Raw genomic sequence first — 23,113 nt, 5'->3', positions numbered from 1 at the left:
CTATCTTTGTAGAGCTAGAGATACATAGATGCTGTCACATAGTATATAAGCAATTTAATCCTTGCAAATTTTACAAAGTCCTTTTACTAATATCTCTGGTTCACAAATGAAGAAACATAAGCACAGTTATATAATATGCCTAAAGTTAGAGCAGGTAGGTGCTAGAAAAATGGCTCAGCAGCACTTCTTCTTTCAGAAAACTTGGGTTTGGTTCCCAGAATTCATATGGTAATTCACAATCATCCATTTCTCGAGTTTCAGAGAGTCCAACACCCTCTTCTGATCTCCAAGGCACCAGGCACACAGATGGTGTGCATATATACATGCAAAGAATTCATACTCATAAAACAAATAAATCTAAAAAGTAAAATAAAAATAAACTTATAGCAGATAGCAAGTGTGGAATGAATCCAAGCACTACTAATTTACATAATACACTACTAAATTAACTAGAACCAGGATAGGCTTAGGCTTAAATCACCATAAACTATCCGCCATAAATATAAAATTTCTTCCTCAATCTTGGACTATTTTTTCCTGCACTGCTAAATTTTGCTTCAGCCCTATCATGAAGCAGTTAACACTGTTAATTAATAACAACATACACAATTTATCTATTAATTTACCATCAACAAATGACTGGCACATTTATAATTTCAGTGAGGGTAAGAGTTTTTACTCACTTCTATAATCAGATTTCTAATGACCAGACATACCCTTCCTTTTACCAAAGAGAAGCTCAAACTGGAAAACAAAAATCAGGCAAAAAGAGCTCATTTTTAAAAATTCACTCTTTACTGAAAAAAAAAAAAATCACATGGTTGGGTTTAGAGTAAGTGGGGAGAGGCAATTATCTTGAAAACTTGAAGGAATATGACAACAGAGAACTAAAAATAGGTGTTCCATCTTTGTTAAAGACTGAAATACCAATAGATGAAAAGAGAATATTCTATCTCTGATTCATGGGAAGGGAGAACTAATTTAAAAAGAGAAGCCAAATACTTTGGTATTAAACACTAATTTGTCGCAAGAGATAAATGGAAGATACAGAATGCACAGAATTTAAATGAAAATTTAAAATTTTCACCAATTTTATTAATGTATTTATTTTATTTTATGTGGATGAGTGTTTTGACTGCATGTATGTCTGTGTACCACATGCATGCAGTGCCCATGGTAGCCAGAAGAGAGTGTCAGATCCCCTTGGTATAGGAATTACAAACAGTTGTTAGCTGCCATGTGGAGGCTAGGACTCAGACCACAGCATCCTCAGCTGTAATATAACAGAGTCCAAGGCCAGCCCGAGCTATATGAGAACTGTTTCAGAAGCAAAACACCTAAAACAAAATATGTATTTTAAATAAAAGATGTGCTTATCATGGTAGTTAACTGGTGATGAACAGCAGGGAAGCTCCTTCCTCTATTGAAGGTATCAACAATTCACACTTAATGGGAAGGAAACCTTGAAATTTTCCTTATGGCCATAAACAAAAGCAGAATGCCGACTATCACCTTAATTCAACATTTTAACCAGTTCTAGACAGTACAGTAAGGTAAGAAAAAGAAATAAAAGGATCAAATAGGAAAAGTCAAACTACTGATTGACTATCCTCTATCTGAAATGCTTAAGATAGAACTATTTCAGATTTTAGAATATTCAAATATTGAGATGCACAAAAGTTCTAAATAGGTACATATTTAATACATACCTTATACAGAGCCCAAATATAATTGTATTTTTTTTCTCATTGTTTTATCAGACAAAATTTTACTGTATTGCTTAAGCTGATCTTGAATCCATGGCAACCCACCTGTCTCAGCTTCCCAAAATCTGCCATGAGCCACCAAATAACTTGATAACTTTGGAGTTTTGGGAGTAGTACTAGGGATTGAATCTGAGCCCTCACATGTTTTAGACAAGCTCTCTATTCCAGCCTGGGAGCTATCTTAAATGGAACAAACTATAAGCCACCAATTTCTTTCTTGTGCAGATAAACATCATGTGCATGCTTTTTTTTTTTTTTTCCCAAAGCCATATGATATGATCCCTTTTAGTTGGATAAAATACATTACTGCTGTGAAGTTCCTTCGACATATGGGGAAAAAAATCTGGTCCCTGAAACTCATGTGAGACTCACTGGTTGCCAATATTCCACGTATACTATTTATTAACACAGATACTGGTAGCACAACACATTCTGATTTCACAGGAAAAAACTACCAGAAGTTCCACACTGGGAACACTCCTGGACTTTGCTCTACATGCTTTTTTTCTTCGGCTGATTTTCATCTATCCTTTCCCCATAATAAACCATTAACCACAAGTATAACATCATTCAGTAAGTTTTATGTATCCAAACATTCTCAAACCTAAGGGTGGTTTACAGAACTCTGCTTTTCAATGTGCAGTTCATGTTTGACATGATGGTAATCTGACAGGCATTATGCCCTCGGAGGTGAGGTAATAATAAAGACAGTAAGGCAGATCTGAAACACAAAAAGACAGGAAACAGGACTGAAGAACTTTCTAGATACAGCTGGTTGGTGAGGCTGACAACTGAGGTCTATAGAAACATGTCAGTGTTCAGAATCCATATTTTGCTGATGCAATGTCATGGTTCTCCAAAGTTACTTTATCTATCTATCTATCTATCTATCTATCTATCTATCTTTCTTTCTTTCTTTCTTTCTTTCTATCTATCATCCATCCATCCATTTACTTGCAGTTTGAGTAGATTTATGTAAGCTTTAAATACTCCAGATCAATCAAAATCAGAATAGTCCTAAATTTTTATAATAAGCTACATTACTATATTCATTATTAGCTCATATATTATATAACCCTTATAATAGACAACTACAAAGCTGCAGAGATGGCTCAGAGGTTAAGAGCACTGACTGCTCTTCCAGAGGTCCTGAGTTCAATTCCCAGCAACCACATGGTGGCTTACAACCATCCGTTATGAGATCTGGTGCCCTCTTCTGGTGTGCAGATATACATGGAAGCAGAATGTTATATACATAATAAATAAATAGATAGATAAATAAAATTTAAAAAATAGACAACTACAAAGAACCAAATAAAATTGATAGCAGAGCATAGAGCAGTTGTTCTCAACCTGTGGTAGAAACCCCTTTGGGGGTGGGGGGGTTTGTCCAACAACCCTTTCACAGGGGTCACCTAAGACCATCAGAAAACATGGATATTTACATTATAATTCACAACAGCAGCAACATAACAGTTACAAAGTAACAACAAAAGTAATTTTATGATTGGAGGCTACCACAAGTGAAGAACTGTATTAAAGGGTTGCAGCATTAGGAAGGTTAAGAGCTACTAGCATAGAGGCTCACATTTGTAATCTCAGCAGTGAGGAGGCTGAGAAAGGAGGACTGCTATGAGTTCAAGGTTACCCCCCAAAGCTTACATTTAGAGTTGTAAGTCAGCCTGGGCAAGACAGTGAAATAAAGTAGAATCTGTGAGAAAGATTCTGTGAGAGGAGGGGAGGGGAGGGGAGAGAGGACGGGAGAAAGGGAGGGGAGAAGTTAGGAGAGGGTTCTTATCCTAGCTGCACTTCAGCTTTGATTAGGCTTTTCACCTCTCAGGAAACCCATTTCTCAAGTAAATAAAGTAATTATGCATTGAATAGTAAGACTTAAACAACATTTCAACATCAAATTTGATTTGAAAATTTTAACTCTGTTCTCCAAAGTGATATTAAATGTGAGTAATATTTAGGCCTTACAGTCTGATACAATGGAAAAATTTTCATTTGAAACAAACTTAATTTTATTCTGTGGATCTTGTGAAATGTTTTTGATGAAGATGAGTAAGTTAGCTGAGGCTGTAGGCTTTGGGTTCAATATCTACCCACAAAATAGAAGAAAAAAAAAAAAGAATGTGTGGTGTTGGAGACACTTTACTGTACTTATCAGTGTAATAGGAAGACAGAGATAGACTTCATGCACAAGAATTTACACTGTTCAAAAAATCTCTACTGTTCTGTAAAAAATGGACAAATGAAAACAAAAATGGAGGGCTTGGGATGTAGCTCAAAAGTAGAGAGCTTTGCCTAGTGTGGAAAGGGCTGTAGGTTTTTTGGCAAAAAGAGGGGGGGAAACAGGGAGACCCAAAGAGACAAATAAATAAGCAGATAAATAAGATGAGGGGACTAACTATGACTTGGAGTATGGATGGTGGCAGTAGAAATGTTAGAAGTGGTTTGATTTAAACAGAACATGCCAAGTTTAGCGTAAGTGAAATGGAAAAAAAAAACATTTAGTTGGGGAGGTAGATGTTATTTTTAGTCAGTGAAAAAAAATGAGGCATGGGAAAAACTAAGAAGAGTTTCTTCAAGTTTATTCATGATGGGAAGGTCAGGTATGGTATTGCACACTTGTAATTCCAGCACTCAGGAGGTTCACTACGATCTTAATGTCAGCTTGCTCCACCTAAAGTAAAGAGTTCCAGCCCAGCCAGGCCTACAAGTGTAACCCTGTCTCAAAAGGAAGAAAAAGCAGGTAAGGCTCTTCAGAGCTTCAGTATCTGCCAGGTCAGAGCCGGTGAGATGGCTTAGCAGATAAAGTGCTTGTCACATAAACTGTGAAGGGAGGAACATGGAATTTCAAGTGTGAAGCGGGAAGCAACTAATTCTACCTGTCTTATTTTAGTTAAATTATTGTTATTATTACTATTACTATTGTGTGTGTATGAGGTGTGTAGGGGTGCTCATAGCACTTGGTTCTCTCTTTCGGTCCCAGGAATCCAACTCACACAGGTCAGGCTTGGTGCCAAGTTCTTTTACCAACTAACTCATCTTGTCAGCCCATATTTTTACAATTTAAAATGTTTTGTACACGCATATTAATAAAGAGCTTATGTCTTCTCTCTTGGCAAAAAGCAATGTCTATACTGTAACCTACTATGCATTAATCATTGTTCCATTCTCAGTCCTTAAGGGCAACATTCTAAACATCCAAGATACAGCCACAACAACTTTCTGTGTCTAGATAGGGGTCTTATTGCCTATGAGTGGTAGGGGTCAAGGAAGAGAAGACACAGTCACAGAAGGAAGCTTATTCTGAAAGGCAACATGCTGACCACAAAGTCTGCACTCTAACTTGATTTCCCAACAGAAGTACTTGGTGGAGATAATGGCTGAACTTTGGACTACTTTTCTGTTCATTCATTTGACATGAATCATTAAATATACCTTGATGTTACTGAAATTTCAACATGACAAATAACAGTAAATCTTGTGTGCTAACTGTTATGGTATATACCTCCATTTTTAACATGCCTTAAAAGAGGAGAAAAAATAAAGCTGAAAAACACAACTAGGAATTACAAAGTAAGGAACAGTAATAAACAATAAGAAACTGAGCCAAGCTGGGAATGTGCTTAGTTGGTAGAGCGTTTGCCTAGCACGCATGAAGAATATATGTGTGTGTGTATTTGTGTCCAACCATTGAAATAAGCATTGATATGCTCCCAACACTAAGAAGTCCAAGCCCATTAAAAGATGCTGAGCAATATTAGAGGGAGATGCAAATCAAAACCACAACCAGACACACTTCAAACCAACTTGACAACTTTAACTTTTTTTTTTTTTTTTTTGTTTTTGTTTTTGTTTTGGTTTTTTGAGACAGGGTTTCCCTGTGGCTTTGGAGGCTGTCCTGGAACTAGCTCTTGTAGACCAGGCTAGTCTTGAACTCACAAAGATCCGCCTGCCTCTGCCTCCTGAGTGCTGGGATTAAAGGCATGCGCCACCAATGTCCAGCGAACTTTAATTTTTTTTAATGGAAAATATGAAGTGGTGGCAAATATATGCAGAAACTGAAACTCTTTGTATTTTGCTGGTAAGGAATGCCAAATGGTACAGTCATTCTGAAAAAACACTTTTGTGTGCTTCCTCTAAAATGTAAACATAATTATTGTTTGAATATTATGAAGAATAATTGAATATTCTGCTTCTATTCGAAAGAATGGAAAACAGACACTTAAATTTACACATCAATCTGTGTAAGGACACTGTACTGACCAAACAGTATGCAATACTAGTAGAAGCATCATTATTTACAATAGCCAATAGATGGAAATAACCAAGTATCCATCAAAGAAGTGATACACAAAATGTGGTATATACATAGAACAGAATATTATCTAGTCATAAAAAGTAATGGCAAATGCTGTACTATGGATGGTCCTTAAAGACATTACAATAAATGAAATAAACCAAACAAAAGAGGCAAATATGGTATAATTCCACTTAAAAGAAATACTGGAATAAGAAAATTCAAAGAAAGTAGTTTAATGGTTATCAATGAAAGCAGGGGCTAGGAGGGTGGAATACTTACTGCTTAACATGCAGAGTTTCATTTTGCAGTTTTTTTGAAATAGACAGTGGTATAAACAACATTGTGACTAATGCCACTAAACAATAAATGAGCAAATGGTATCTGTGTGTGTGTGTGGGGGGGGGGGTTGGAGAGAGACAGACAGACAAAGAGACAGAGAGACAGAGAGAGACTAAGACTGAGACTGACATGGGGATATGGCTCAGTGGTAGACTTCTTATCTAGTAGGTACAAAGCCCTGGGTTCAAGTCCCAGTATCATGTACCCACTGAGTCCAGGTTCACATGCTTTTAATCCTAGCTCTCAGGAGGCTGAGGCAGGAGGATCAAGAAGTTCATGGCCAGCCTGATCTACAAAACTAGACTCTAACTAAAAATAAACATAATCTTTCTGCTTTCTTACTTTCTTCTCTTTTTTTGCTGACAGGATCCTTGTGTAGCTCACATTGCCCCAGACTCACTATACTAAGTAGCAAAGGATAACCAGGAACTCCTGATCTTCTTGCCTCTATCTGTTGAGCACTAAGATCACAGGTGTGAGCCACTAAGCCTGATCCCAGAGCTCCACTCTAGCAACGGAGCCAGATCCTCAGCCCCACATTTCTCTGTCCTAGCTGCTGTGGTGCCAGTTCTGTGACTGCTGTTTCCCATATTCCACAACGTGCTCACTTTGGGTTCACAGATGTCTAGTTGGATGGGTTTATGGATTTTATACTTAAAAATACCTCTCAGTAACTATGACTGAAAAAAGAAAATCAACTGCAGTTAGTAGGTGTGCTGGTTCACACCTTTAATCCTAGCACTTACAAGGCTGGGCAGAAGTGCCATGAGTTCAAGGCCAACCTAGGCTACAGAATGAAAGCTTATCTCAAAAAGGAAAAAAGAAAAAGAAAAAAGCAAGCACTGTCAAGCATTTCAATATGCATAGAATTCTAGTCTAAGAACTCAATGGCAGAGTTCTTAGTACTCCTAGTATTCTAACATGCAAAAGGGGAAGGGAGGGAGGTCTAGTTAGACAAAAGTGGATCATTCCAAGCCAGTTATGGGGTACACAACTATAAATCCAGCATTTGGAAACTAAGAGAAACTGGAGTTCAAGTCCACCCTAGGTTACCAGCGAGAATCTGTCTCCCACTCCCTCAAGGGGGCCACAAAAGGGAGAAAGTACAAATTGTATATTCCCTGGAACAAAAAAGCACCCCTTTCCACTTAGCACTGAACAGATTTATACATTAAACTACAAAGTGTTTATCAGAACAGTCATAAATTCTATTATGAACATAGATAAAGTGACTTAATAAACCAATGCAGTTACAGCTACTCATAGAACTGTGGTTTTGTTTCTAAGAATAGTTAGGTCTCCGTCAGAGCTTATCTTGTAGGAAGAGCATACACGTTTACTCACTCTCCCAAACTGAAAATAGAACATTTAAAAAAAGTATTTTCCTGATTCCCAATTAGACTGAATTTTTTTTAAACAAAATCACTCATGTTCTAGTCCCTCCTCACCAGAAGGCATTACCACCACTGATCTCTCATTCATTTTTATATACTTTTACCTGAAAAGAAGGTTGTGGTTTTGCTGTGTTCTCTCATTACATAGTGGAACTTTAATAAAGATTTCTTAGACACATGTAGCAGTCCACAATGTAACTCTAACATTTATGAGGCTGAGACAGTAAGATTACTCTAAGTTCAAGCCCAGCATAGGCTACACTGTGAGACCATTTATTGAAAGGAGAAGAAGAAAGGTAAGTAGGTAGGAGAGAGGGGAGGAGAGAGAGAGGGGAGGGGGAGAGAAGGAAGAGGTGGTGGAGGAGGAGAGAACCAGCCAGTCAGGTGTGTATACCTTCCATGTCAGTACTTGGGAAGTAGAAGCAGAAAGATAAAGAGTCAAGGTCATCTGTGACCATATAGCAAGTTGAAAGCCAGCCTGGAGCTCTGTGACCCTATCTTAGAAAAATATTATCATATGGATTATAATTGGTCTGTCCAGGTTGGACTATAAACTTGCTCATCCTCCAAAACTGTGCTACATGTTACACATGTAAACATTAAAACACCAACTTAAGAAGCACAGTGAGGGCTAGAGAGATGGCTCAGAGGTTAAGAGCACTGTCTGCTCTTCCAGAGGTCCTGAGTTCAATTCCCAGAACCCACATGATGGCTCACAACCATCTGTAATGAGATCTGGTGCCCTCCTCTGGCCTCCAGGGTTAGGGTTAGGCATAATAAATAAAATTTAAAAAAGAAGAAGAAGCACAGTGAAAGAACACTGGGCCAACATTATAGGACCTGGATTCAAGCAGTGTCTTCTAGATACTATGCTACATAAGTCAAAATATATTTAGGCCTCATTTTCTTCTCAAAGAAAACAATAATATTTACTATTTATTTGAATAATAAGATCTTGAGGAATAAAAGCATCAGTTAAGCTATAATCAGCAATCAATGCAAACATCAGTCTTTTATTATTATTGTTCTAAAGCAGTGGTTCCTAATGCTGTGACTCTTTTATACAGTTCCTCATATTGTGGTGACCCCCAACCATAAGGTTGTTTTTGTTACTATTTCATAACTGTAATTTTGCTATTGTTATGAATTGTAATGTAAATACCTGTGTTTTCCAGTGGTCTTAGGTGACCCACAGGTTGAGAACCACTGATCTAAATTATTAGTTTGTTTCTAACAAATCTCAATGTACAGCAAATGAAGTGAAACAATATTATACACTTTGATTGTTTCTATAGCGTAACTGTTAAGCTAGGTATGGTAGTGTATGCCTATAATTCCATGCACTTAGGAGGCTGAGGTAGGTCAGCAAGTTCCAGGACAGCCTGAATTGCATAGTAAGACTGGATCTTAATACCAAAACCAGATATGGTGCTTCATGTCTGTAAGACTGCACTTGGAAGGTTGGGGCAGGAGAACTATTATTGAGTTCAAGGCCAGTGTGGCCTACAAAGTGATTTCTGGGATAATCTCAACTAAATTATAAGACCCTATTTCACAGTAAGACTTACAGAAAACATTACTGTTTAACAGTAAGGATGTTGATTAAATAGTATTCTAGTGTATTCTCAAAGTTAAGTAATTAAAACTAACAGCTAAGCCAACAAAAAATGGTTTCAAATCTGTTTAAAACGTTATTTTAAAATTCCATTTATTTTATACCCAAATAGCTAAATTTAAATTTTTAAGAAATCCAAGGCGGGTTATGTCATCCTAGCACTTGGTAGATAGAGGCAGGAGGGACTAGACTTCAAGGTCCTCCTCAGGTATACTCTGAAGCCAACATAGGCTTCATGAGGGCCTACCAACAAAAGCAAAAAGGAAAAAGAATCCAAAAAGTAGTTCACAGTTGTATTTATTTCAGTTTTAACTGTCAAAACGTTTCTGTGTACATCTATCTCATCAGAAACAACACATAGGCTGGACATGGTGGCACATATCTTTAATCCTGTAGTCAGGAGGCAGACGAAGGCAGATTTCTGAGCTTGAGGTTTCTCTACATGGCAAATTCCAGACCAGGCCTACAAAGTAAGAACCCGAGTGGATAATATCCCCCAAAATTAAAACAAAAATCCTAGTGCCTTCAGGAAGTCTGTTGGATAAGAAAGTTCCCCAACTGCCCCCACTCCATACTGGCTATTGCTCTTGGTTGCCAACCAGAACTAGGTAATAAAACACAACTGCTGCCAGGCGTTGGTGGCGCACACCTTTAATCCCAGCACTCGGGAGGCAGAGGCAGGCGGATCTCTGTGAGTTCAAGGCCAGCCTTGTCTCCAGAGCGAGTGCCAGGATAGGCTCCAAAGTTACAAAGGGAAACCCTGTCTCGAAAAACCAAAAAAACCCAAAACAACAACAACAAAAAACACAACTGCTGCAGACATCAAATACTTCTGGTATACAGAAATCAAGCTACAACAGAGCTAGAAATTTCCTCCTTGCTGAGCACCTTTCACCATGTCAGAAGGCATTACGCAAGTTATTAGAAGAGAACAGTCATCAATACTCTTACTTGGCTATAGATCCTGTAAGCTATAATATCAACCTTCTGGCTAGATGTGCCCACTGGTGCAACAGTGGCATTGCTGTTGTCTTAATTAGGGTTACTATTGATGTGATGAAACACCAAGACCAAAAGCAAATTGGGGAGGAAAGAGTTTATTTGGTTCATGCTTCCAAATCACTGTTCATCACTGAAAGAAGACAAGACAGGAACTCAAACAGGGCAGGAACCTGAGGCAGGAAGAGAGGCCATGGAGGAACGCTGCTTACTGGCTTGTTCCCCATGGCTTGCTCAGTCTGCTTTCTTATAGAACCCAGGGCCACCAGCCCAAAGGTGGTTCTACCCACAATGGGCTATGCCCTTCCAAATTAATCATTAATAAGAAAAGGCTCTACAGGCTTGCCTACAGCCAGATCTTGAGGGGGCATTTTCTCAATTATGGTTCCCTTCTCTCAGATGACTCCACCCTGTGTCAGGTTGACATAAATTAGCCAGCACATAGATGTTATAGGGACAACCAACTGCTTCTAATTTGATTTGAGGCCCACTCCACAGAAAAATTCATGCCTTGTACTGTACTTGTACTGTAAATGGATGATAGGCCCAAGGAAAATAACCTATTACTATTGTTTTTGCTAAATGGACCAGAGAATTGAACTGCCTTCTAGATATTTATGTTTATATGAATTAATGATATCTCAATGCAGGTCAGGGAAGCTTCTATTTGTAAAGGATGTAAGTTAATGGAGAGACTTATGACTAGTCAAGGTGCTAAAAACTAACCGCTGAGGGCTCGGCCTTAAACAGGACACCACTAACACCCCTCCAAAACTCAGCTCAGGTAATATTGAGGAAGAGAGGCTGAAAGAATTTAAAAGCCAGTGTAGGGAAAGGGGGGCAGCCAAAGAAACACACTTTGGCCCTGCAACAAGAAACAAAGAAATGAACCCTGAACCTAAAACCAGTGCCAAAGAAACACACTTTGTTCCTAGAATCAGAGCCAGTGAAAGAAATACACCCTGGTCCTAAAATTAGAACCAAAAGGCTAAAAAGGACCAGTGAATGGAACATACTTTTGCCCTGAAACCAGAGCCAAATCTGACCCTGAACCTGTGCAGAAAACCAACCAATCCCTGAGCAGATCTAGCTCAGGGTCTGAAATCTGACCAATCCCCACTCTGGAAATCTCCCTGGAAAACTCTGCCCCTAAGAATGCCTATGTAAACCCCCTGTCTGTTCAGCTGGTGGCTGCAGGCTGCCCAGCTATCCTGTCCCCCCTGGCAGAGGGCAGCCACTCTACTGGATTCTTCCTGCCCAATAAATCTCTCGAATGAGGTTTGGGTGAGACCTTCCTTTGGCGGAATGAAGAAGAGAAATAACTTTTCGCAGGAACCAGAGCAGAGCAGAGCAGAGCAGAGCAGAGCAGAGCAGAGCAGGGCTATAACACTTTAGCCTGGGGAAACCTTCCCCTGGTGAAGTGGAGTTACATTGGGGGAACAGAACCAAATGTAACAACTTTGTCAGGGAAGCCCTCCCCTGCTGGAGCAGAGCTGTTACAATGGGAAAGCCTTTCCCCCAGAGCAGGGTTGTAAGATGCTAAGCTTACTGTGACCTGTGGTACTCCTTGGCTCTTGGAGTGCCAGAATCCCTGTCCATCTCATTCAATCTGAGTTGCCCCAATGCTTACAGCCAGAATATGGAAAAGAATGCTGTAAAACAGTCATCAGTACATGACATGCTGCTGCACCCTCACTCACAGAAGCAGTGCCACAAGACCTGCATAAAACTGGGCCCATTAACATTCCATCATGGATTGTAAGAGACTCATAAGCTCACCCCACTCTCAATGAGTGACTGGAATGGTTGCTAGGGGTGGGAAAGTCAGTGGTACAATCCCTGGTTAGCAGCCTTTACTCAAGTAAATAACCACCCATCCATGCTCTTGCAGACACCTTAATTAAAATTTTCCACAAAAGGGAAAAAGGAGGACATGAAAGTAGTTGGGGGGAAAAAGGTTTCACTGGGAAGAGATAAAAGAAGCTAACGGGAGGGGGTGGAAATACTAAAGTATATTACATATATGAAATTGAAATTTTAAATCAAGAAACATGCAAAAAAGATACAAGTTATACATACATGCACAAAATAAAGATTCATGGCCAGATGTGGTGGTTCATGCTGCCTTTAATCTCAGCATTTGGGAGGCAGAGACAAGTGACTCTCTGTGAGTTCAAGGCCAGCCTGGTCTACATAGTGAGTTCCAGGAGAGCCAGGGATACACAGAGAGACCCTGTCTCAAAACAACAAAAGCAAGCAAACAAAACTGTGACTCCCATATAAGTAAGGAAGACTAAGAGGTTTCTTTCAGCTTCAACCATAATCCTATGAACAATGTAGACACACCTATTCAGGGCAGTATTTCCAAGTGAGACCATGATTCCCACTAAAAGAACGCTGTATATGAATACTATCAAATAAACACCAGAGTTATTAAGACTTTTCTCAATTATCTTACCACTTCAAGGTAATGGAAAAGATCTTAGGACCTGAGCATTTTTATCCATCCTGCCCTCATTAATAGAAAGAACTCATTCGGGCTGGAGAGATGGTTCAGTAGTTAAGAGCACTGCTTGTTCTTCCAAAGTTCCTGAGTTCAATTCCCAGCAATGACATGGTGGCTCACAACCATCTGTAATGAGATCTGGTGCCCTCTTCTGGCCTGCAGGCAAAACACTGTACACATAATAAATAAATCTTAAAAAAAAGAAAAAGAAAAAGAAAAAAAGAACTCATTCTGCAAGCCTCAATTTGAGCATAATCTTTCTCATGAGACCCATGCATTTCTTCATCTCCCCACCCAGATCACATCCTTCTTAGTACTTTGAATCTACCACTGTCTTTATAACTGCAGTGTTAGAACTTGCTAAACTGTCTTCCCAGGTAGACTGAACAACAACTTCTACTTTGCATTCCTTCTCTCTTCTCTTACTCATTCCCCAGTTTCTGAGGGTGGGGTTGTGGCCCAACTCAGTTACAACCATCAAATGAAACAACCAAACTAAAGGGGATATGTTTCAGTGGTAGAGAGCTTGCTTGGGTCCTAGGTTCAATCCCTAGTAGGGAGGCGGGATGGGAGGATTAGATTAAACAAATCACCAAATTCTGTAAACACAGCACACTAAAACATCATTTTTCTTGCCTTGAATTTCTTTTGGGAATATGATAAATTAGTAAAAACAAATTAAGTTGTCTTATCAAAGCAAGGTAAGTTACAACTTCATTCTGTAAGTACTGATCAAAGCCAGGACCTCGTGGTAAGCAAGCACTAATTCTTAGCTATACGCCTAGCTCACAAACCTTTTTGTTGTTTTGCTTTGTTTTTGTTTGGAGACAGGGTCTCCTGTAGCTCAGGCTCATCTCTACAGGTGCTTTGCTAAAGCATTTTAAGAAAGTACTTTGCACCTCTCCTGATCTCAGGGGATGGTCTGATGCTCTGATAAGAACTCTGAGCTTGCCTTTGGTGGCACATGCCTTTAAACCCAGCACTCGGGAGGCAGAGGCAGGCTGATCTCTGTGAGTTCAAGGCCAGCCTGGTCTCCAGAGCGAGTGCCAGGATAGGCTCCAAAGCTACACAGAGAAACCCTGTCTCGGAAAAACAACAACAACAAAAAAAACCAAAAAAACAAACTAAAAAGAACTCTGAGCTCCTAGAAATTGGACTGTACTACTTATACTTACTACATTCAGAACAATGTGCCAGATTTACTTCTGGGCACAGAAATGTACACAGCGACATTAAGCTGAATGGAAAATTTGGAGTTCTAAATAGAAGCAACAAAGAATCATGCATTCAATACACAACTGATTACAAAAAGTTGTTTCTAAAATCCTGAAAGCAAATATGCTAATCTTTATGCTCTATGAAACTGAAGAACAATTAAGACCATTAAAGTATGACTGAGTACAAATTAAACTGCAAGCAACATGTGCACAACACATATTATAACAAGAATTTTCTATTATTATTGTTATTGACAGTGTCTCACTAGGTAGCCTGGGTTGGCCTTAAATTTGACCCTCCTACTATAACTCTTGCAATGCAGGCAAGCACTGCAAATTACAAGAGTGCACCACCATGCCTGAGACAACAGAAGGTTTTCTCAGAACAAACTGCTTTTAAATTAAGTTAGCCAACACTGATGGAATTTGTGGAAGTTCTGTATATATTTTGTACCTATGTTAAAAATCACTTTGGAACTAAGTTTGATTTAAAAAATACCTCTGTATCAATTACAGTACCTTGCAGTGCTCAAAACACTGAGTGTCAAACACACAAACAGCTTCAAAAATTTGAAAATCTCAACCAAGGCACTTCAAGTGTGGTTTGTAACCTTGAATAACCACACCAACTCCAACTCCAGAGAGCTGCTGAAAGGTTTCTTGTGGAGACTGAACCATCATCAGGGAAGCAAGAGTACAAAGTCTTCCTTGGAATCAGTGTTCTCTTCCCGTATGCTATTTCACCAACCCTCTAACAATTGTTTTTTTTTTTTTTTCTGTCATTATGGTTTGTGGATGGTCCCATACATTCAATCATTTTCCCCAAGACAGGTTTTCCTCCTGACACCCACCTGAGAAGATTTTGGGGTACCTCTTTAACAAGTAATTTTGTTCAAATGGGGAAGCTTCCTTCGAGTCACTCAATTCAAACACCGTCTGTCTAAAGCAGAAATGTAATAATTAGAACTTCACTTTCTATCAGGACAACGCAGGGAAAGAACTACCATACACAATTTTCCTCCTCTTCAATTACTTCTTGTTCCCCAGTCACTCAGGAAGAGTTAAATTATGCTTACTCTAATGCTTTCCCAGAAAGATGATGCGCTAAATACACATATTATTGCATTTCCAAAGCAAGTAGATTCTGGATTTCTTTTTCTTTTTTTAAGGTAAGGAGGTGAAGGGTCCCAGGAGAAGAAAAAGAACCACCCGAGGCTCCAAAGACTGCTGGGTGAGGAGGAAGAAGCCATAGCAGAAGTTCAACAGCCACTTTCCAGAACAGCCTAGAGAGAAGACTGGGACCCGCCGCCGCCGCCGCCGCCGCCGCCGCCGCTCCCGCACTGTCCCAGGGACTGTGGGGTGGCTTCCCCTCCCCCTGGGGGACAGCAGCGCCCAGCGGCTCACGACAAAAGGGGCCTGGAGTGGGGCACTGGCGACCGCCGGGTGGGGGGACAGGGCCCCGAAGTACGAGTCAGAGAGGATGGAGCGACGAAGAGGCACCGCGGCCGCGGTCCCTCCCCTCTGGGTCCCGCGGCGGCCGCGCAGCGCCAGGCCTCGCTCCACACGCACCCGCTGCCCCTCACCTCACGCTGCGGGAGCCTTGGTCTCCACCGCAACCCGAGCCTTCGCGCCTTCTAAGGTCCGAGCCATGTTTTGCCCCCGCCTCAGCTGGCTCAGCCGGCCGCCGAGGAGAGCTTCGACTGACTCCGCGGCCAGCCGAGCACTGCACGTCACTTCCGATGGTAAAAGCACCGCCCCCGTGCTCGGGAGCCTTGCGATTGGCTGGCGCGGACAGCCTACCTGAGGTGCTGGGCGGGGCGCAGGCGGGCCCGCGAGACAGCAGAGGGGAGGTTGCGGGCTGGAATATATGCCCCGGGGAATGGGTGTCTAGTCCCGGCCTGGGGCCTCTCGGAGAGGACACTCTGGGACCCTCTGGCCCGCCTCGGGCTCTCAAGCGCCCTTTGTTCCCGGGGCCTTCTCTCAGCACTGCGCCCCGACGACCTCTGGCCTGCGGCAGCCTGGTCTATTTACAATCTTAGCCCCAGGCCGCCCGGAGATGAGTTTGGATTGGAAGACTGAAAAGGTCAAGACGAAATCTTTCATTCCCTCCAGCAGTTATCGCGGACGTTCAGGTGCTTCGAAGTTTGTAATTGGCAGCTCATCACAAGGGTCCTGCAAAGGGCGGGTTGTGTGCGGGGTTCTCACGTTGCTGTTTGCTGACAGCCTTGTTGAGGCCAGGTGAGGAAGGCAGCCTTAATAACAGCGCTCGACCAGACATCACACCCAGGCCCCATAGTAATCATACCTTTCTCGTGAGCACCGAATGGAATTGTGCTTGTAAAGCGTTTAGCCCTCCCGCTGTCTGGTTCAAAAGTGAAGCAGATAGGGAAATTATTCGCGTTTTACAGATTGCAAAAGAGGACAGTTGGTAACTACTGAGGAGAGGGATGGCAAAATAAACTGGCAGTGCCTACTTGGGTTTTGGGATGTAAAAGCTTATTTCCAACATTTTCTGGATAGTAGGGAAGGGGAGACCTCTGATCGTTTCGTTTAAATAAGCATGCCTGTGCTTTTGAAGAGAATGTGGCATCTTTCTGTAGTCCAACCTGAGGAGACTAAGGCAGGAGATTACTTAAGCGCAGCAGTTCAGAACCTGTCCCCCCCAAAATTAAATAGTCGGGCGTTGGTGGCTCACTCCTTTAATCCCAGGACTCAGGAGGCAGAGGCAGGAGGATCTTTGTGAGTTCAAGGCCAACCTGATCTATAGAGTTAGTTCCAGGACAGGCTCCAAAGCAATACAGAGAAACCCTGTCTCGAAAAACCCAAAAAACAAAAACAAAAACAAGAAACCAGGGCTGAGACTAGCTCAGTGGCAGTGCACCTAACTAGCATGTGTGAGGTCTAGGTTCAGTCTCTAGAGCTAAGCAAAAGGAAAATCTATCCTGTGGTGAAGTCTAGGAGCAGTTTATGTCTGTACCACCCTCCCAGCCCCTAGCTGTCTACCAACCCCACTTTCCTCTGTACACTGGTACTTCCAAGCTTACACGCCCCAGAGGAATGTCCTGTAGCAATCTGCTCAGCTCCACAGCATTGTTCTGCTTTATCTTCTGATCAAAGGAGGAATTTATACACTTGGCAGCTCTTCTGCAAAATTTTTAAAAGGGCAAGGAAACTGGCTTTCTCTCAGGACTGGTTTCCTACCTTTTGCTGAATGGAGAACGGAGTGTGCCTTTTGAAAAGAAAATACTGTGTCTTATGTGAAGATAATCTGACATTTTTATTCAGGTCCCCAACCCCCAGGAAGGAAGAAATCTTTCTTCTGGATCCTGGTAGCTGCCTTGGTCTGAGTCAAATCCTTGTTGAAGTTGACTTTCTCATTTATTGTGGCTTTTGTGTGGCCTAACTGGTAGGCTCTGACCACCTACGAAGTACCAATAGACTGAACAGGCAAAGACTTAGGTGGCTTCCAAAAGAGACAGCATTGCAAATTGCTAGGTGTCAAGATGATGAGCTAGTAGCCCTCTCCTAGCCTTCCTTCTCTGGTTGACAATGACATCTGATGATGGTGGTTAAACAATGTGAACACAGACCGTAAGAGAGTGCAAACCATGCTGCTGTCAATTGAAACCAATTAGAGACTAGCTAGAAGCTACTTTCTCCCATTGGCTTCAGTTTTAAGACTTGAAAGTAGAAAGAAAGAAAGAATTGAGTAGCATTACATTTTAAACTGCTCCAACCTTAACTTCCCACAGAGAACTTTATAGCACCCCCAAACTTCTTCCAGTACCAAGTGAGAAATGAGGAACCTTTCTCTTTTATCATGTGTGAAAAGACTGGCTGACATTTATTGAGCATTTTCTGAAACCAGGCCCTGTTCTTGGGGCTTTGTATTATCTTACTGAATCCCTTTCACAACCTGAATGAAAAGGGACCATTATTATATCCTTGATTTATAGTTGAATACTTTGAGGACCAGAGAGAAAAGCAACTTGCCTAAAGCCACACAGCTATTAAATAAGAGTCCAAACCCAGATCTTACCACATAGACCAACCTCTTTAACATTTCACTGCCCTTAAAAATTAACCAAAGAGCTTTCGAAAAGGCCATTAATAGCCAGGCATGGTGGTGCACACCTCAAAACCCAGAACTCAGCAGACAGAGGCAAAAGGATCACCAAGTTGGAAGCCCCCTTGTCTATATATAGAGTTTGACTAGCCTGGACAACATATCAAGACTCTACTACAAACAAACAAGTCCATTAATAAGTAGTTCTGTTGCTTGTTCCTTCCATAATGCTGTATTCCAGCCACACAGGAAGACTTCACTGTGGGACTGTACTACAAAATTTCTAAGTTGTGGTCCCTGCTGGGCAATGGTGACCCACACCTATGATCCCAATACTTGGGAGATAGAGGATAGAGTTCAATGCCTAGGCTACACAGTAAGACTCTGTCTCATAAACAAATAGGAATGGAAATGTAGCTCAGTGGCATATCACTTTCCTTGCATGTATAAGACCCTGAATTCCAATTCTAGCTCCAGTTTGTTTGTTTTTAAGTTATGTCTGTACTTAGAAATTATTACCTATGGCAAATAACATTGACACAGATAAATGACACTCAGATTATTAAATTTGTAAACAGTAAAAGGATGTGAAGTTTATGATAATAAGAAATGTTTGTCTTAATAAAAAAGGGGGTGGGGCTAAGGAAACATAGGGAGGATATGCTGAATCTTTACCTTCTATGTCAAACACAGCTCTTTGCTAAGGATACAATGGGCAACAAGACTGTTTCTCTGTCCTCAGAGTTTGGAGTACATCGGGAACAAACACTAAATACTCAATTAAGCAATCACTTACACCCAATTGTGATAAGCAGTATGAGGGAAAATTAGTGTTCTCTGATTTAGAATGGAAAGCAGGAAGGCCTTCTCTAGGAAGTGACATTGGGCAGAGTAGAAATTACAGAAGTTGGGCATGGTAACACACACCTGTAATCTCAGCACTTAGAAGATAGAGGCAGGAGAATAAGAAGTTTCATGCTAGCCTTGGCTACAAAATAAGACCAGCCTGGCTTACATGGGACCTCATGTTTTAGTTGTGAGCCTAGCCTTTAACAGCTGGTTCATTTCTTCAGCCTGATACCCTATCTCAAAAGGCAGGAGGGACAGAAAGAAATCTGAGGAGGACAAAAAGAGAAACCTACACAGAGGGAACTGTGTGCAAAGACACTGAGTAAGGTTCAGCAGAGGAACTGAAAGGCCAATGTCATTTTTACAGTGGGAATAAGAGGGAAGTGACTTATTTCCCTGGTGAGACAAGCAGGCATCTCATGCTGGATTGTGGAGACAGTGTTAAGATTTTAGGTCTTGCCAAATGATAGTATACACTTGTAATCTAGGGAAGCAGAGGCAGAAGACTCAAGAGTTAAAGATCAGCCTGGGTTACATCCAACTTTGTCTCAAGACAGACAATTTGGGGACTGGAGAGGTGGATTAGTGGCTAAGAGTATGCATTACTTTTCCAGTTTTCAGTACCCATGTCAGGCAGCTCACAATTGCCTGTAACTCAAGCTCCAGGAGATCCAATACTTTTGGCCTCTTTGAGTAACCACGCACACATTGCATAAACACATGCCAAAACAAAACAAAATATAATTTACATTTTTTAAAAATGAAATTTTAAAAAATTAACTGGGAATGGTAGCATAAGCCTTTGATTTCAACACTAAAGAAGCATAAACAAATAGATCTCGGAGTTTTAAGCCAGCCTGGTCTACATAGTGAATTACTAGCCAAATAGGCATAGTAAGACCCTGTGGATTCCAAGCTTTCAAATGATCAGGGTTGTATTTTTTGAAAATTTCATGGAGTCATAGGAAAATGCCCTAGGCGAGGATTCAAGTAGCCTACTTTGGAAATTAAAATATCTGTACCTTGTACTTTGCATAAGACACAGTAAATACTAAGCCATCTGAGCTAGGGTTCCTGTTTTTGGAGACAGTCAGGTTGGGGAGAGGACTTAGATGGGTAGCATGGAATGAGCATTGATAGAAATCTGTACAAATAACTTTGGAAGCCCAAGAAAGATACACAGGGAAAAGGGAGGTTTGCTAGTTATCTGTGGCCTTCTTGTCTATTTACTCCCTAATTACCAGTTTAAAGGAACAAGCCTTTCATATTCATATTTTCTTTGGGTCAGGAATGTAAGCGTTGCTCAGATTGGTACTTCAGCTATCAGTTTCATTTAGTGGCTTAAATGGGGGTGGGAGACAATATCAAAGTTTACTTTATGAGGCAGTGAAAAGGCCCCTGCATCCCTGGGATCACTGCAAGTTTAAGGCCACTGGATTATCTAACAAGTTCTAGAAAAGCCAGGAATATATATATCAAGACCTTGTCTCAAAAACAGCAAGGTGTAAGAGAACAAGACTATGTGAGGAAACCAGTATTTTTGTGGTATCTTGTCACTTCTATACTGTTTTCCTTATGAGTGGATAAGCATGGTCCATATTCAATGGAAGCAAGAACACTCAAAAGTGGGAAAACCAGGAGGGGATTATGATTATTGGGGTTCAACAAGTGTTCTTAACCACTGAGCCATCTCTCAAATTTCTTCTTACATTTAAGGACATCAGTTTATCTTGACTCTTTCCACAAAGGTCCTATTCACAAATAAGCATGCTTTCTAAGACCTTTAAGTGTAGCGCTGCATATAATTTACAAGTGACAAAATTCAATCATAAGTTGTATGGCATGAAGAGTGAAAATAACCTGTAGTTTTAAAATCTTGATTGTCAACTTGACTAGTTTTGGAATCAAATAAGACTCTGGAATCAAATGGGCATGTCTGTAAGGGATTTATGTTTTAATTGTGTGTGTGTGTGTGTGTGTGTGTGTGTGTGTGTGTGTGTGTGTGTGTGTGTGTGTGTCTACATATATGTCTGTGCACCACCTGTGTGCTTGCTGTTTGCAGAGGTCAGATCCCCTGGAACTGGAGTTTCAGATGGTTATGAGCTTCCATGTTGGTGCTGGGAATGGAACCTGAGTCCTTGATAAGAACAGTACCAGTACATGCTGTTAACTGCTGAGCCATCTCTCCAGGCTCTGTAAGGGATTTTTCTTGGTTAGTGTATTTGAAATGGGAAGGCCCACCTTAAATATGGGCTTCACCTTCTGATGTCAGCCAGATAAAAGGAAGTCCCAGGGGAAAAACTTTGCATTTTTCTTGCTTGTTTGTTGCTTTCCTGCCATGCTGTCAAGTTCCACTACCCTTTGCATCTTATTGCTTAGCATGTGTGCCCTGTTGTTGCTGCCATGGCCATCCTTTGTAGACACTGGAACCAGTTTTTTTCCAGCCTTCCAACATAGACTGAAGACTAGTGGCATTTCAGGAATCATCTTGGCTTTCAGCATTAGATTAGGACTGCTGAAACATCCAATGTCTCAGCCTCCCCAATATGTTGTTGAACTGCCCAAACCATATTGTTTTAGACAATCTAATAAATCACCTTTTATTTTAAAAGTTTTAGGAAACATTTCTACTCTGTGTATATGTGTGCCCACACATGTATAGTGCATGTGTGGAGGTCAGAGGACAATGTGTGGATCCTGGAGCTCAATCTCAGGTTATCAAGCTTGGCAGCAAGTGCCTTTTCCCAAGGAGCCATCTCATTGGCTCAAATCCCCCTTTTAACATATAAATGGTATATAGGATAAATGTATTCTATTGGTCTTGTTCACCTAGAGAACCCAAATACACAAATGTCTATCAACAGGGAAATGGATTGAATCAGTTATACTCTACTATGAGGTAGAATAATATGACATAATGTAAAAACTATGCACTTATCAGGCTGGTGAGATGGTTTATCAGATAAAGGTGCCTGCAGCACATGCCTAAAGATTGGAATTTGAACCCTGAAACCGGTGTAAAGGGAAGAAGGAGAGAAATGAATCCACAAATTTGTTCTGAGTTCACACATGTGGGGTGGTATGTGGGTATGTGACACACACACACACACACACACACACACACACACACACACACACATTTAAATTTTAAAGTCTGGGAGCTTGGTAATTGGAGTATGAAGTATATTTAGTTTACAGTGAACATGTTTAGCTACAAGCTCAATGATCAACAAAAATGAAGATAAAACACAAACAGTACAGGATTCTTGTGTGCTAGACCTGACACAAAGTTGCAGTGGGATTTTTATCAGTCCTTCAAAGCCTTGTGTCCAGGAGTTTCCATCAAAGTCCCACTGTTAAATTCAGCAGAGTTCAGTAATTGCTGACTGAGGGATGAGGCTATGAGTTGTTGATAGAGGGCTTGCCTAGCATGCACAAAGCCCTGGTGGGTGAGACCCCAGAACCCCATAAAGTAGGGTGGTGGCACACTCCTGGAAACGAGCCTCCCCCCACACTCACACAACCCAAAACATCATATGCACATACATGGAATAATAAGTAACAGCAACAACAACAACAACAAAACTGTAAAGAAAAATTGAGTTCTAGTTTTCAGAGGAGGAGGAACATTCAAGTCAGCTGGAGGCAAGGATGGGGCAAGCAAGAGTCTAGAGGAAGTAACCTGGGCAATGAGTTGAGTTGGGCAGGAAAAGATGGAGAGTAGTGCATCAGGCAGAGGGAAGACATTTGGAATTGCCTTCATTCAAATATTTGCAATATGGGATGGAGAGATGACTCAGTAGTTAAGAGTACTTGTTCTTTCAAAGGACCCAGGTTTGATTCCTACCACCAATGTAGTGGTTCACAGCTACTCATAACTCCAGTTCCGGGGCGGGGGGTCTTCTAACTTCCTTATGACATACACACATGCAGGCAAAATAAAATAAAATAGATTTAAAAAAATAAATATTTGGGATGAATAGTTTTTTTTTTTGTTTGTTGTTTGTGGTGGTTTTATGGTCAAGCATAGAGCCTTAATCCTAGCACTTA

General features: G+C 40.9%; 1 protein-coding gene and 1 long non-coding RNA gene across 4 annotated transcripts in view; one reads left to right on the top strand and one right to left on the bottom strand.

Annotated features, from left to right (window-relative positions):
- Pik3c2a (phosphatidylinositol-4-phosphate 3-kinase catalytic subunit type 2 alpha) overlaps positions 1–15,874 on the bottom strand; it is a 93,813-nt gene extending 77,939 nt beyond the window's left edge. Inside the window, exons 1-2 of one of the 3 annotated variants that reach the window (XM_027410146.1) lie at positions 15,732–15,874; positions 15,000–15,088 (exon numbers count right to left, since the gene is read on the bottom strand). The gene's annotated coding sequence lies outside the window, so the exon portion shown is untranslated. The remainder of the gene's footprint in view (positions 1–14,999; positions 15,089–15,731) is intronic. The other 2 variants (XM_027410148.1, XM_027410147.1) reach the window with 2 other exon arrangements.
- A 98-nt stretch (positions 15,875–15,972) lies between these two features.
- Positions 15,973–23,113, top strand: part of LOC118237884 — a 53,408-nt gene continuing 46,267 nt past the window's right edge. The window contains exon 1 of the long non-coding RNA XR_004769094.1: positions 15,973–16,280. This is a non-coding gene — a long non-coding RNA (uncharacterized LOC118237884). The remainder of the gene's footprint in view (positions 16,281–23,113) is intronic.

The sequence above is a fragment of the Cricetulus griseus genome, chromosome 3, assembly GCF_003668045.3.
Source record: "Cricetulus griseus strain 17A/GY chromosome 3, alternate assembly CriGri-PICRH-1.0, whole genome shotgun sequence".
NCBI lineage: Eukaryota > Metazoa > Chordata > Mammalia > Rodentia > Cricetidae > Cricetulus > Cricetulus griseus.
Note: the sequence above shows the minus strand (reverse complement) of the source record. Positions and strands in the feature narration are given on the sequence as shown.